At 46.4% G+C, this 14,500-nt stretch overlaps 1 protein-coding gene across 1 annotated transcript in view; it reads left to right on the top strand.

Annotated features, from left to right (window-relative positions):
• Nucleotides 1-14,500, top strand: part of MYO1D (myosin ID) — a 620,564-nt gene that overhangs the window by 595,421 nt on the left and 10,643 nt on the right. The gene's annotated exons all lie outside the window — the stretch shown is intronic.

Here is a 14,500-nt window from a genome sequence, read left to right as displayed (position 1 = left end):
AAGCCGGCTTGGTACGGGGAAAGGATATCCTTATCATCTATCCAGGCTTGTATTTTATTTTGTATCATTCTACCCATCAGTTTTTGTGCTGTGTCGATAAGGCTGATGGGCCTATCGTTATTTGGTAAAGCCTTATCCCCTTTTTTAAAAACAGGAATAATCTCCGCACCCTTCCATGAAGATGGTATCATAGCTCCTTGTGCGATAGAATTCGCAAGCCATAAAAAATATTTACACCAGTTAGCCCGGTCAGATAAAAATACATCTGCCGGTATTCCATCAATACCTGGAGCCCTGCCTCTAGTCACCCCGTCCAATGCTACATTTACATCTCTCAAAGAGAATATTTCGTGACTGTAAAAGACCATTTTGGGGAACGGATGGGGTGTCGAAATCGAGTTATCAGCATATTGGGGTTTAAAAAAGTCCACCCATGCTTCTTTTGGAACATAATTTTTCGGACACTCTGCCATTCCCCCCCTACCCCATTTTAAAATGGCCCAAAACTCTTTCTGTTGTTTAGCTGCACAGGCTTTTTTTAAGATCTAACCATTGATTGTCATCCCACAACCTTTTTGCTCTAGCTTGTGCTTTCCTATAATCATCCCTGGCCTTCAGCACACCTTCTTTAGTCCTCAGGGCAAGGCTAAGGTTCTGCCGTGCCTTTCTACAGGAATGGTCATACCATCCTCGATATCTCTGGGGGCCGGCGCCTTTCCCCTTATGTGCCTTTTTTAAGAAAAACCCCTGTAACTTAACAACAAACTTAGGATGTGACTCTTCAATTAATTTATTAAAATTTAATTCATTACAGTGAACCTGCAAACTGCTGACCTCTTTTTCAACAGCCTCCAATAAGTCCTGCATATCCCCTGGCTTATCCATCAATGTTGCCCATTTAATATGTCGGAGGTTGTTGGTTGAGATGACATCTAGCGGGATAACACCCCCTTCCTGAATAGGTGGGCTTTTATTTTGGTCCTGGTTAAAGAGCAAGCACAATGGATTGTGATCGCTCTCTAATCTAGACATCACTTTCATGTCTATTATCTTATTCCAGACTCTGACATCTACAAGGATGTAGTCTATCCGACTACTTGACCTTGTGTTGTCAAAGGTGTGCGCACCCTGTAGGTCTGAGGGGGTGCGACCGTTTACTGCCCTCATCCCCCTGGCCAAGCACATACTCTTGACTTGTATAGCCACCTCAGTCCATTTCTTTATCACGGGTAAATCCATTTGAGGGACTCCCCATTTAATGTCTTCCTCTAGGGACAAATCGTTATCCTCATTGCCTAGTGGTTCAAACGTGGTATTCATGTCTCCCCCCACTATAATGGTGGTATGCGGTGTAAGATTCTCTAGGTCGTTATCTAATACCACTACCACCTCGGCAGCTTTACCTCCTTGAGTTCCCCTGGCGTAGATGTTATAAAGGGCCATGTCTTGACGATCAGCCCATGTTATCATGATTGGGAGTAGATCATAGTTGCTAACTGGCCTCACTTTGATGGAACATTTTAATGATTGGCGTACCCATATAATTAGTCCCCCTGAGGGCCGCCCTTTTGGGTTCTTTTTTGCAGGGGCAAAAAAAATTAAAAATCCCTGCCGATAAACGGGGGTCAATGCCCAAGTCTCCTGAAACATGATAACATCATGGCTATCTATAAATTCACACCATTCGGGGGACTCCAGTTTAGAATGGATTCCCGCCAGATTCCACGAAAGAAATTTAAGACCTGTCTTTAACTGCCTATCCCTCCCATGGAGTGGCATTACATGGGGGGTATTGGTCAGATTAGAGGGGGGGCTAATTTCGCCTCTGCATTCAATGCTGCGGTGAATCGATGTCAAATGCCCCACAGTACTATAATGATCCCCTCTAGAGCTAGGTGTCCCCTCATTACTAGATTTAGTTGCAATAGACTTCATAGCAACACCTATTCCTCTTACTTGAGACCCTGCAGTTTTATTCATACCTAACTCATCCGTCCTTTCAGTCAATCACACTCATTGAGACCAGAAAGGGCAGAGAATCTGTTCTCTATCGGTACACCCCAGTTATTTGTTATGAAAAACGGTTTACCTTTTTTCACTACGGGGTTCCATTTTGTTTTAAGGACTGTGGGGTTTAATAAATTCCCTTTTTTTGCATAAAGAAAGTCTAGTGTTAATGGGACTATTTCTGTGGATCTACGCTGAGGGGGATATATATTTGCAAGGATGTTTGGGAGCACTTCGGGGTCAGAAAGATGTAACACCACGCAGTCCCCTTTGAATTTTTTGATACCACCCCCAATCCATTCTACTCTTCTAGCTTTTACTACTTCTTGAGCCAGCTGGTCCATACCTCCCGGGGTGAAGGCCATATTCTTCGATAACCAATGAAGTGATTTATTTATCAGAGAAGGAGTATTCTCTGCTTGCCCAGGCTCTAAAAGGGGAACATTTGCCATAACGAGTATCAGGGGAGATGCTTCCACAATTAATTCTACGTGCCCTTTCTCTACATTTGGATCTACCTGGTTGTCCCTTTGACCTGGTCTTTCAGGATCACCGATATTAATATCTGATCCCCTGACAACCCCCCCCCTCCCATATCAGTAGTCAACATAGGGATAAGGGGAGTGTTTTCCAATAGTTCTATTCTTGGAGCTGTCTGTGTAATTTTAGATTCAACTCTGAGAATTTTCTGGTTAGTAATGTTGGTAGTTTCTTCTAGAGATTTTTGCAGAAGGCCCCCCAGACTATTCACCTCTTCCGTAAGATGGTCTATTTTACTTAGGAGAGGTTTGGTGATAGTTTTAATTTTATTATCTAGGGCATTTAACAATTTCTTGAGTTGTTCTTCGTCCAAGAGTAGCTTCCCTCCAGGAATTCCCCTTGTTTCTTCTCCAGTATCATCGGGACGTTTTTTACTTGAGCGAAGCCCGCCCCGTTTTGAGAGGTTCTTTCCCCCCCCCTTAATAGCTCTAGGAGCTGGTACCGGAACAGGGGGCTCCTCTTCTAACAATATTATTTCTTCCCCTGGTGTACTCTCAGAAGCTGAGTCTACAATAGCTACCAGTAGCTGGGTTAGGGGGTTAGTCTCAGGTGTCTGAAATACCTCATTACTAATGTCAAAAGTAGAAGTAGGTAGAGGCGTGTCCTCAAATAGCAGTTCAGGAGAAAGACTCAACCCCAATGAGGATCTCCTGTCGCTATTAATCTTTGCAACCTTCTGGACCATGTAATTTTCAATAGTATTGACTACTGGGATCGATTTTGCCTTTGACATGATGAGTGGCAACGTGGGGGATTGCACAAGGTAATGCTGCAGTAGCTGAACCCAAAGAGGCTTTACTGGAAAAGCAAATACGTTGTACTTATAATTAACTTACGGGCAACGATTTAGGCAGAGTTTCTGGGCCCTGTCCCTGGGGATTCCTGCCGATGAGGGCCGTAGAGGGCCCGCCCTTTGCCCGGGCTTCGTCCGGGCGCTCCCGCGCTACTCGCGGGGGCGAGAGGCGTTCCTGCCTTTTAGCGCGCCTCCGGGCGCTTTGGTGGCGTCACTCTCGCGCCACGGCCGCCGGGACCCCTGGGAGATGGAGTCCCAGTGGCGTCGGTGATGCTGGTGGGGCGCGAGAGCAGAGTGCAGCGAGCCGTTCCCCTCACGGCGGGCAAAGGAGGTGCTGTGGACCGCAGTTGTGGTCGTTTCCCTCACGGCTGTCAGGTAAGTAAATAGCGTTCTCTGTTTCTTCTGTTATATTTTACAATGACAAGCAGAGAGAATGTTTAATTTTTGCACTCCTGAGATACAGCTAGAATCTTTCTGCATTGTTTCTACACATTCAAAGCTATTGCAGCTTTTGTTTTTTGATGACTTGTATTGAACGGTTTCTAATATCTGCAACAAATATCTAATGTTGTGATGTGTTTTTATGTTTCATTTTGCTCAGGATGTTTTATTTTTATTCTTCATATTTGCAAACATGCTCGCTTTTTCATATGAAAGAGCCACACACTAAGATTTTAAATAGTTTGTGGGGAAGTTGATGGTGTGACCATATATTATATGGGATAAAGTACTCCTGCCGTACATTATATATATTTATTGCACGTCACTGAGGAGTTCCATAACCTTGTAATGGAACGCCTCCTTCGGCCTCGTTCCTCATATGGTTATGGAACTCCTCAGTATCTTGCAATCTCCTTATGTATGACGGGAGTACTTTATCCTTTATATAAAGCCCTGGTAACCAGTGTTAAGTGACAGGACCTACCACTGATACTGCAAACTGTCCCATGGCCCACAGAAAATGTCTTGTGCTCACCATGTCCTCTGCAGTGTCCCCATAGCACGTTAAGTCTGCTACTCAATATAGTGCACTGTCCTCACTGGGCCCAAAAATGTGGTGCAATCCATTGATGGTAACTTTAGGGTTAGAGGTCTGGCCTTGTCATGGCTTATCCCTGTGACATACTATGTGGTTTGGAGTAAATAGCTACATCTCAGCTCTGAAGTGCCCCGGTAGTTCATTGTGAGTGTTCGGATGCGGCTAATAGTGACATGCGTTAGCCTGCCTAGAGCAGCTCGCTCAATCTTATTCCTCCTTAGGTTTCAGTAGTCACACTCCGCACACTGAAGCCTACATTTATTGAGGGCTTTGCAGCCGCATTTTGTGTTGCACCGAAAACCCTGTTTAATGGTAAGCAACTTGATGGAATGTTTTGCATCACTTTGCTCCTCGTGAGCGCTTGTGTGACACGTTAGTAAATAACCTCTTTGAGATTGTAGACACAAGCTCTCTAGACAAAGGCAGAGGGAGACAGCAGGACTCGGAGGCTCTGTCTGACTGCCTTTACCAGAGTCCCTGTCTCCGCTAGACGTGCTTGTGCAAGCACGTTCATTTGTACAGGTCTGTGGATGTTTACGCATCTTGGTCTGCCAGGAGGAAGTCGAAAGTGTTTTTGTGGCTGTGACAGTGCATTTGGTTTTCTCGGATCTTGTACGGATGAGCAGCTTGTGTCGACCATGTTTTTTGCTTTGTTTTGCAAGTGCTGGTTTTATAAAGGGCTAAACAGGACTTCTGGTCCCAAAATGCAAAGCAAAGACCCTGGTCTGTATGAGTTACCCCCTCCTGTTACCGGGAAACTTGAGAGTTCAGCTGTTTGTATGTTTCTGTGTGTATGTGACTTCTCATTCCCGGATTATATGACTCTTGCTTGCTTTGTGTTTGCCTTGGTATCAGTGTTCCTTGGCCCCCTTCCAGATCACGCTGTGTTTGAGGATATGAACGGGCCTGTTTTTCTTTTGTATGTTTACGCCTTTCTCTCACTCTCCAGCCCTGCTTCTGTGTCAGACCAGTGTTTGTATATCTGTACTTTGCGTGTGTGCGTGTGGAGTTGAAGATCTACCCGATAAACCAACAGCCTAGAAAAAACGTGACCTGGTGTGAAATTCAATTTGTTTGCAGCCTGCCACCCCCTCTTCCCCCAACCACCAGTTTCCCGTGAATTACCGAACATGGACAGCCTTGCTATGTAAAGGGTAGGCACAAACAGACTTCCTCTGTCGGCCATGCAAAGCAGCGCCTCGGTGGCACCGTGACCGCAGCCGCCGCGCGCAGAGTTCACCCACAGCATCGCCCGAGGGTTTGTTTACACGCCTCGGAGGACGCGCATGCGCCATAGTTGTCGCAAACGGACATGACCTGCCACCTGCTATTCGTGAGGTCTGTGCAAAGGTCACCAGTTCTAATCTGCACTTGTTACTTCCTCACGCAGGTAGCCCGCCTTTGAGACTTCACGCGCACAGCGGGCTGCTGTAGGAGGCCAATCCAAGGTGTGCTGTATAAACGCAAATAAACACATCTGACCATATGTCACTCTACGTCCTCTGTTGTGATAGCTAAGAACTTGCAAGCTGGAATCGGGAAAACATGGTGTCCAACGCCTATGTGGCCAGACTAGGGTTGACATTACTGCAGATATATCTCTGCAGCTCTGCTCTGTAGTTATTTTTTTCACGGTAGGATGACCGGGGCATCCCTGATTTGCCGTGGCAGTCCGTTTTTGTTTTTTTTACCTCTGTCCCTGCTAATCTCGCACTAATTTAAGCATAAACCCTGGTTTTTAGAGGTTCGAATGAACACAGAGTTTTTATGTGTAACAAGGCAGAATTAGTTTGCAGCCCCTAGCAGAAAGCAATTTAGTTAACAAAGGCAATGTTGTCTGTGAATGTAGCATTTAATTCCCCACAGTGCCTCATTGTCTGTGTTACTTGTGTTGGTGGCACTGGCACATTATTCTCTTCCTGTGGCTCAATCAACATTTTAGTCCTACTTCTTTGTTTGTAGAATGTCCCAGTTTTTGTTTTCCAATGTATAGTCACAGTGACTTCAGGTCTTGTTCTTGTCTGGTCCTAGTCTTTCAGAAGTTTAGGGTAGCACCAGCTAGCCAGTGCTAAATTTGAAAGAAAGAAAAAAATAAGAACAGAGGCCCAAATATTTTCTTATGGGTTCACTGTCGGTTGCTGTGGTTGCCGAATAACAAGGTCGCCTCGTCTTTCTGCATCTCGTGCCTATTTTTTTACACCACTCTAACACTTCCCATACCTTTATAACACTTACTCTATCTTTCTATCACTCGTGTAAATTCTTTTAATCCCTCCTTTCTCCCGTATTCATTGTTTTCATGTTTTCCACCTTCTTTCTCCCTCTTCGGCCTTTTTCCTCTTGCTTTAGGCTAGGGTGATGATGAAAAATAAGTCATGTTCCCAAAAATGAGTGCCACGGCCAGCACCTACCACCATTATTAATCACTGCCAATGTGCTCTAGTTATAAAGCGGTTCTTCTCCTTACACTGACCTACGGGGACCAGTTCTAGTGGTTCATGAACTACTTGGGTAACGTTGTCAGCAGCTCGCTGTCTTACATCTGCATAACATGACCAAGGAATCGCACAAGGCGTGCAAACAGTGACGCACCGCACAGCTAACACGAGTTGCTGAAAGGAGGAATTTTAAAGCGCTTCAGCATTGTAGTGCCTGCTGGCGACACCTGCATAGCTTGGTTCCATTGGTTAACTGTTGGCACTGTGTTCACACCATAGAGGAATGGGTGATCCAAGCTGTGTCCAGAAGGAGTTGCAAATGTACTGTTAACTAACCATTGCACTCCAAGATAAGTCGGGTACCAGACTCGGGCGCTCTTTAGAAATGGCCTCCTCTTTGACGTGCAATGCTTATACTTCCAGTCAGCAGGTCGCTTTCAGGCACAGAGTGAGGCATCAGCAAGACCTCCCTGAACTTGAAGAAGTCTGGTTTAAGCTTTCACTCCATCATTTGCAATGAAGAATGGCAGGAAATGCTGGTCGAGGCCCCACCACTAAAACCACCTCGATTCTTAGCAGTTGAGCATAACACACTGAACGTGAGCAGCGCCTTGTGTGCTGTGTGTGGTCAGAACATTATCCAGATGGTCTATCTACCTGCATTTATTTTCTTTAAAAAACAGTTGTAGTTGTCTCAGGTAGGCTGGTGTTGTAATTGGGTCAGCAAAGCAATGTGCATTGAGAAAGTCGGCAGTGAGAACAGCCAGACTACAACTTCCAGAATGCACATGAACAGACCCCCAATAAATACTTCTAACCTAAGACTTGATAATCTGTCAGCACCATCTCTGTGAAAAAGGAAGCAGAGGTCAGGAAACAACAAAGAGCCTTGACTCACACAGAGGAATGGTCAAAAATTCTGCTATGTCTGCCGGAGGGCGCACAGTTCCAGGTTAAAACCACAGACCGTGGGCAGAGGCCTCTGCACACACTGGCAGGTAGGCATTATGACAAAGAAGCGGGCCTTTTAATTGTGTGAGAACTAGCTGAGGTTGTCAGAAGAATCAATGTTATCAGGAACACCAGGCCTTGCCATTCACAACTTTACTTCAATTCAGGTGGACATAGACATGCACCTTGTGTCACCCCATGAAGAGTAAACCACTCTTTCAAGCTAACTTCAAATGCTGCAGAAATGTTGCAATATTTGCTTGTGTGATCCAATTTGATTGGTGTTGCAATGTCTCGGGAATGTGCCATTTCTGGAAAGCATTAGGAATGTCCAATTTTTTTGCATCGAAAATCAAAATGTCATTCAAATGCTAATTGTTTAGTAGAAAAGTGGAATAAAAGCAATAAAAAAAACATGTTTTTAATACTAGACTGGCACATCAATAGATTGTATCATAAAGAAAACTGTATTTATAACTAGTTTAAACCCTAAACAAGGCACAGTTTCAAGGGAAGCCCAAAAGACGGGGATCTGTGTCTCCTCCACTCCATATGACGGATGCTCCCAACAAGGAGAAGTGTTTCCCCTAATTGACGTATAGCTAAGGGCATCCGAATGACTTATAAGGCTCAATGACGAGTCCTATGTTCATTCCATTGCAGTCGGTAGTGGTAGTTTATTTATTTATTTATTTGTGGGTTTATACCGCGCTTGAATCGACTCCCGAAGGAGTATCTCTGCGTTACCAATTCTACTGGAAATTAAAAATTCTGTGATAAGTCAGTGGACACAAAGAAGAGTGATGTCCACCGTGTACATCTTGTACACCAGGAAGAAAGAGGTGTGTATCTTGCACATCTTGTGCACAAAGCAGCGAAGTGTGCATATTTTATATCTTGTGCACAAAGAAGAGAAAGGTGTGCATTTTGCACATCTTATGCACAAAGAGCGGTGTGCATCGTGAACATCTTGTGCACAAAGAAAGGTGTGCATTTTGCCCATCTTGTGCACAAAGAGTTGTGCATAGTGCACATCTTGAGCACAAAGAAGAGAGAGGTGTGCACCTTGCACATTTTGTACACAAGGAAGAGAGAGGTGTGCACCTTGTGCATCTTGTACACAAAGAAGAGAGCAGTGTGCATCTTGCACACCTTGTGCACAGAGAGGCGTGCATCTTGTACATCTTGTGCACAAGGAAGAGAGGTGTGCATCTTGCACATCTTGTGCACAAAAAGAGGTGTGCATATTGTACATCTTGCGCACAATGAAGAGAGGTGTCGCTCTTGCACATCTTGTGCACAAAGAAGAGCAAATTAAGACCAAATCTGGTTCACCCCTGGATCCCTGTCCTCTTCACATCCTTAAACAATGCAAGGAGACCCTCCTGCCCCCGCTACTTCAAATAATGAATAAGGCTTTAAGCAAGGGTATTTTCCCTTCCCAATGGAAGAAAGCGGTTGTGAAGCCGCTCTTGAAGAAGCCGTCACTGGACCCAGAAGTGCTGAAAAACTTCCGCCCCATTTCGCTGCTCCCAGCCCCAGCCAAGATGCTGGAAATCCATCTACACCAGCACCTTTCTTCCTTTCTGGATTCCGCCGGTCTTTTGGATCACTCGCAGCATGGCTTCCGGAGGGGTCATAGCACGGAGTCCGCCCTTACCGTGGTGCTTGATAACATCCGCACCACGGTCGATAGGGGCGGAAGTACGTTGCTGATCCTTCTGGATCTCACAGCTGCATTTGACACCCTGTCTCGCCTCGTTCTAACATCTCGTCTGAGGGAGATAGGGGTGGAGGGGCAGGCGTTAAGCTTGTTGTCCTCTTTCCTGGACCGGAGGGAACAGAGAGTGAAGCTGGGAGAGTTTCTATCTCCATCCCTGCCACTGAATTGGGGGGTCCCACAGGGGTCGGCGTTAAGTCCGACCCTGTTTAATATCTATGTGACCCCCCTGGCCAGGCTCATTAGATCTTTTGGGATGGAGGTAGTGTCTTACGCCGACGATACGCAGATCTTAATGTCTCTCGCCAAGTCTGTCAGCTCCTCTGCCTCCAAGTTCAGACTCTGTATGGAGGCAGTCGCCCTCTGGATGATTAACAATTCACTGCGGCTAAATGGCGAAAAGACAGAGATCCTCGTATTCGGCGAGAAGGAAGACATCTGGTCGGCGGAATGGTGGCCCGAATCTCTGGGGACCTGTCCGGCTCCAACGCGGGCAGCACGAAATCTGGGGGTCATGATCGATCCCTCCCTTGACATGGCTCTTCAAGTAAGGCGGACCCTCTCTACCTGCTGGGGCATCATTGCAATCTTGCGCAAAATCAAATACTATCTATCTGTGCAAGCTCGAAAACAGACGGTCGTAGCTTTGATAACATCTAGGCTCGACTATTGCAATGCTTTATATGCAGGGGCCAATAAAGGTCTGTTGCGAGGTCTTCAATCAGTGCAAAATGCTGCGGCGAAGTTTGTCCTGGATCTTCCGAAAAGGTCGTCTGCGACCGCTGCCAGGAAATCTCTGCACTGGCTCCCCATTGATGCCAGGATCTCATTCAAAGTGTTGTGCCTGGCGTATGGTGCCTTAAACAAGAAGGAGACTGGAGGTATAAAAAATCTCCTCTCCTTGTACTCTCCTGAGAGGAACCTCCGCTCCTCGTCGAAATTGCTCCTTACTGTACCTCTGGTGCGCAGAGCTAAATGGGGAGGCAGAGCTTTCTCCAATCTTGCTCCAAGATGGTGGAATATAGTTCCCCTGGAGATCAGGATCCTACCTTCAATGCCTTCTTTCAGAAAGGCTCTAAAAACTTGGCTCTTTGGCAGAGCATATCCTTAGCTTTGGGTTTTAGCCTTTCTTTCCTTTTTTTCTGATTTTCTTTGTAGGCGCCTTGATGCCTTCGGGCAAAGTTGCGCGTTTATAAGTTTATTTTCATTCATTCAAGAGAGCGGTGTGCATCTTGCACATTTGTGCACATAGAAGAGAGGTGTGAATCTTTTACATCCTGTGCACAAAGAAGAGAGAGGTGTGCATTTTGACATCTCGTGCACAAGGAGAGGCGTGCATCTTGCACATCTTGTGCTCAACAAAGAGAGTTGTGCATCTTGCGCACAAAGAAGAGACTGGTGTGCCTCTTGCACACCTTATGCACAAGAAGAGAGGTGTGCATTTTGCACATCTTGTGCACAAAGAAAGGTGTGCATTTTGCACATCTTATGCACAAAGAGCGGTGTGCATCGTGAACATCTTGTGCACAAAGAGAGGTGTGCATTTTGCCCATCTTGTGCACAAAGAGTTGTGCATCGTGCACATCTTGTGCACAAAGAAGAGAGGTGTGCACCTTGCACATCTGGTACACAAGTAAGAGAGAGGTGTGCATCGTGCACAACTTGTGCACAAAGAAGAGAGGTGTTCACCTTGCACATTTTGTACACAAGGAAGAGAGAGGTGTGCACCTTGTGCATCTTGTACACAAAGAAGAGAGCAGGGTGCATCTTGCACACCTTGTGCACAAAGAGAGGCGTGCATCTTGTACATCTTGTGCACAAGGAAAAGAGGTGTGCATCTTGCACATCTTGTGCACAAAAAGAGGTTTGCATATTGTACATCTTGTGCACAATGAAGAGAGGTGTGGCTCTCGCACATCTTGTACACAAAGAAGAGAGCGGTGTGCATCTTGCACATTTGTGCACATAGAAGAGGTGTGCATCTTTTACATCCTGTGCACAAAGAAGAGAGAGGTGTGCATTTTGACATCTTGTGCACAAAGAGAGGCGTGCATCTTGCACATCTTGTGCCCAACAAAGAGAGTTGTGCATCTTGCGCACAAAGAAGAGACTGGTGTGCCTCTTGCATACCTTATGCTTGTTAAGGCACTTCTAAAAAAGCCCAACTTGGATCCTTCGGACCTGTCGAACTTCAGGCCCATTTCCCTGCTGCCGGGTATAAGCAAAATTGCTGAAAGGCTGGTTAACCAACAACTGTCAGGCTTTTTGGAGTCCAACGGTTTGCTTCGAGTTTCGCAAACCGGTTTTCGTCCAGGTCAGAGCACCGACACTGCCCTCCTGGCGGTCGTTGATGAATCTAGACGCAATCTGGACTCAGGAGGGTCAGTGGCAGTGATCCTCCTGGACCTCAGTGCGGCGTTTGACACCGTGAACCATCAGGTGTTGATCCAGCGGCTGGCTGAGGTAGGGGTGTCCGGGGTTGCTCTGCAGTGGGTGAGATCATTTCTCACCGGTCGAACATACCAGGTCTGGGAAGGCGGTGAGCGATCTAAATCGATCCCCCTCCAATGTGGAGTGCCACAGGGCTCGTCTCTCAGCCCGACATTGTTTAATGTTTATATGGCCCCCTTGGAGGATATAGTGGCACCGTATGACATCAAGATCGTCAGTTATGCGGATGACACGCAGTTGGTGGTCTCTCTTTCCCAACTGGCGGTGAATCCGGATTTACTGCACTCCTGCCTGTCGGACGTTCACTCCTGGATGGAAGAATCATCCCTTAAATTGAACGGCTCGAAGACGGAAATAATGCTGTTAGGGAGTAAAAATTCTGTTCTCCCTTTGACCAGCTGGCCGAGCTGTATGGGAGACCTTCCTGACCCCAAAGAGGTGATCAAGAGCCTGGGAGTCTGGCTTGAGCAAGACTTGTCACTCCGGACCCAAGCTAAGAAAACTGCTGGAGTGTGCTTTGCGTTGCTACGGTCTGCCCACAAAATCTTTCCTCTTCTACCTGTAACATCTAGGAAGCTGCTGATTCAGGGTCTTATAACATCTAGATTGGACTATAGCAATGCCATCTTTCTGGGTGCCCCTGATTCTACTTTTAAGAAACTCCAGCCGGTCCAAAACGCAGCGGCAAGACTGCTCATGGACGTCCCTAGGACGCAATCAGCAAGACCTGCTCTTAAGGCGTTGCACTGGCTCCCAGTGCGGGAGAGAGTTATATTCAAGGCACTTTGTACAGCCCACAAAATCCTTCTGGGGAAAGGCCCCCCTATACTAAAGAATTTAGCGGTCCCATATAAATCGAGTAGATCATTGCGCTCCGACCAAAAAAACCTTCTCCTAGTCCCTAGAATTAAAAGGTCTCCTACTGGCGGGAGAAGATTTCCAGTTAACACGGCGAAGCTGTGGAACTCGCTCCCTTCTAATTTACGCGCCGAAACTTGTACTCTGCGGTTTCGCAAGTGTCTCAAGACCTATTTGTTCCCTGCTTGAGTGCATTTACCTTGCCGTCCTTTCTATCTGATGGTGTCTGGATAAGCGCTGGGACGCCCGAGGGTAACTGCGCGCTATATAAAATTTTAAATAATAATGCACAAGGAGAGAGGTGTGCATTTTGCACATCTTGTGCACAAAGAGCGGCGTGCATTTTGTACATCTTGTGCACAGCGAAGAGAGCGGTGTGCTCTGTTAGCAACTTACTCCGTATTAAGGGACATGTTTGCCTGTCAGGTCTTCACATTTCCCTCTACCCAGAAGGCGCATCTTGTGCACAAAGAAGAGAGTGGTGTGCATTTTGCACATCTTGTGTACAAAGAGGTGCGCATTGTGCACATCTTGTGCACAAAGAAGAGAGAGGTGTGCACCTTGCACATCTTGTACACAAGGAAGAAAGAGCTGTGCATCGTGCACATCTTGTGCACAAAGAAGAGAGAGGTGTTCACGTTGCACATCTTGTACACAAGGAAGAGAGAGGTGTGCAACTTGCACATCTTGTGTACAAAGAGGTGTGCATTGTGCGCATCTTGTGCACAAAGAAGAGAGAGGTGTGCACCTTGCACATCTTGTGCACAAAGAAGAGAGCGGTGTGCATCTTGCACACCTTGTGCACAAAGAGAGGCGTGCATCTTGTACATCTTGTGCACAATGAACAGAGGTGTGGATCTTGCACATCTTGTGCACAAAGAAGAGGACGGTGTGCATCTTGCACATTTGTGCACATAGAAGAGAGGTGTGCATCTTTTACATCATGTGCACAAAGAAGAGAGATGTGTGCATTTTGACATCTCGTACACAAAGAGAGGCATGCATCTTGCACATCTTGTGCACAACGAAGAGAGTTGTGCATCTTGCGCACAAAGAAGAGAATGGTGTGCCTCTTGCACACCTTTTGCACAAGGAGAGAGATGTGCATTTGCACATCTTGTGCACAAAGAGAGGCATGCATTTTGCACATCTTGTGCAAAAAGAAGAGTGGTGTGCTTTGTTAGCAACGTACTCACTCAGTATTAAGGGACATGTTTGCCTGTCAGGTCTTCACATTTCCCTCTACCCAGAAGGCGCATCTTGTGCACAAAGAAGAGAGTGGTGTGCATTTTGCACATCTTGTGTACAAAGAGGTGTGCATTGTGCACATCTTGTGCACAAAGAAGAGAGAGGTGTGCACCTTGCACATCTTGTACGCAAAGAAGAGAGAGCTGTGCATCTTGCACATCTTGTGCACAAAGAAGTGAAAGGTGTGCACCTTGCACATCTTGTACACACGGAAGAGAGGTGTGCATCTTGCACATCTTGTGTACAAAGAGGTGTGCATTGTGCACATCTTGTGCACAAAGAGAGAGGTGTGCACCTTGCACATCTTGTACGGAAGGAAGAGAGAGCTGTGCATCTTGCACATCTTGTGCACAAAGAAGAGAGCGGTGTGCCTCTTGCACATCTTGTGCACAAACAAGAGATAGGTGTGTACCTGGCACATCTTGTACACAAGGAAGAGAGGTGTGCATCTTGCA

Source organism: Lissotriton helveticus, chromosome 5_1 (assembly GCF_964261635.1).
Source record: "Lissotriton helveticus chromosome 5_1, aLisHel1.1, whole genome shotgun sequence".
Lineage (NCBI taxonomy): Eukaryota > Metazoa > Chordata > Amphibia > Caudata > Salamandridae > Lissotriton > Lissotriton helveticus.
The sequence above is the reverse complement of the archived record's forward strand: the minus strand, read 5'-3'. Positions and strand labels throughout refer to the sequence as shown.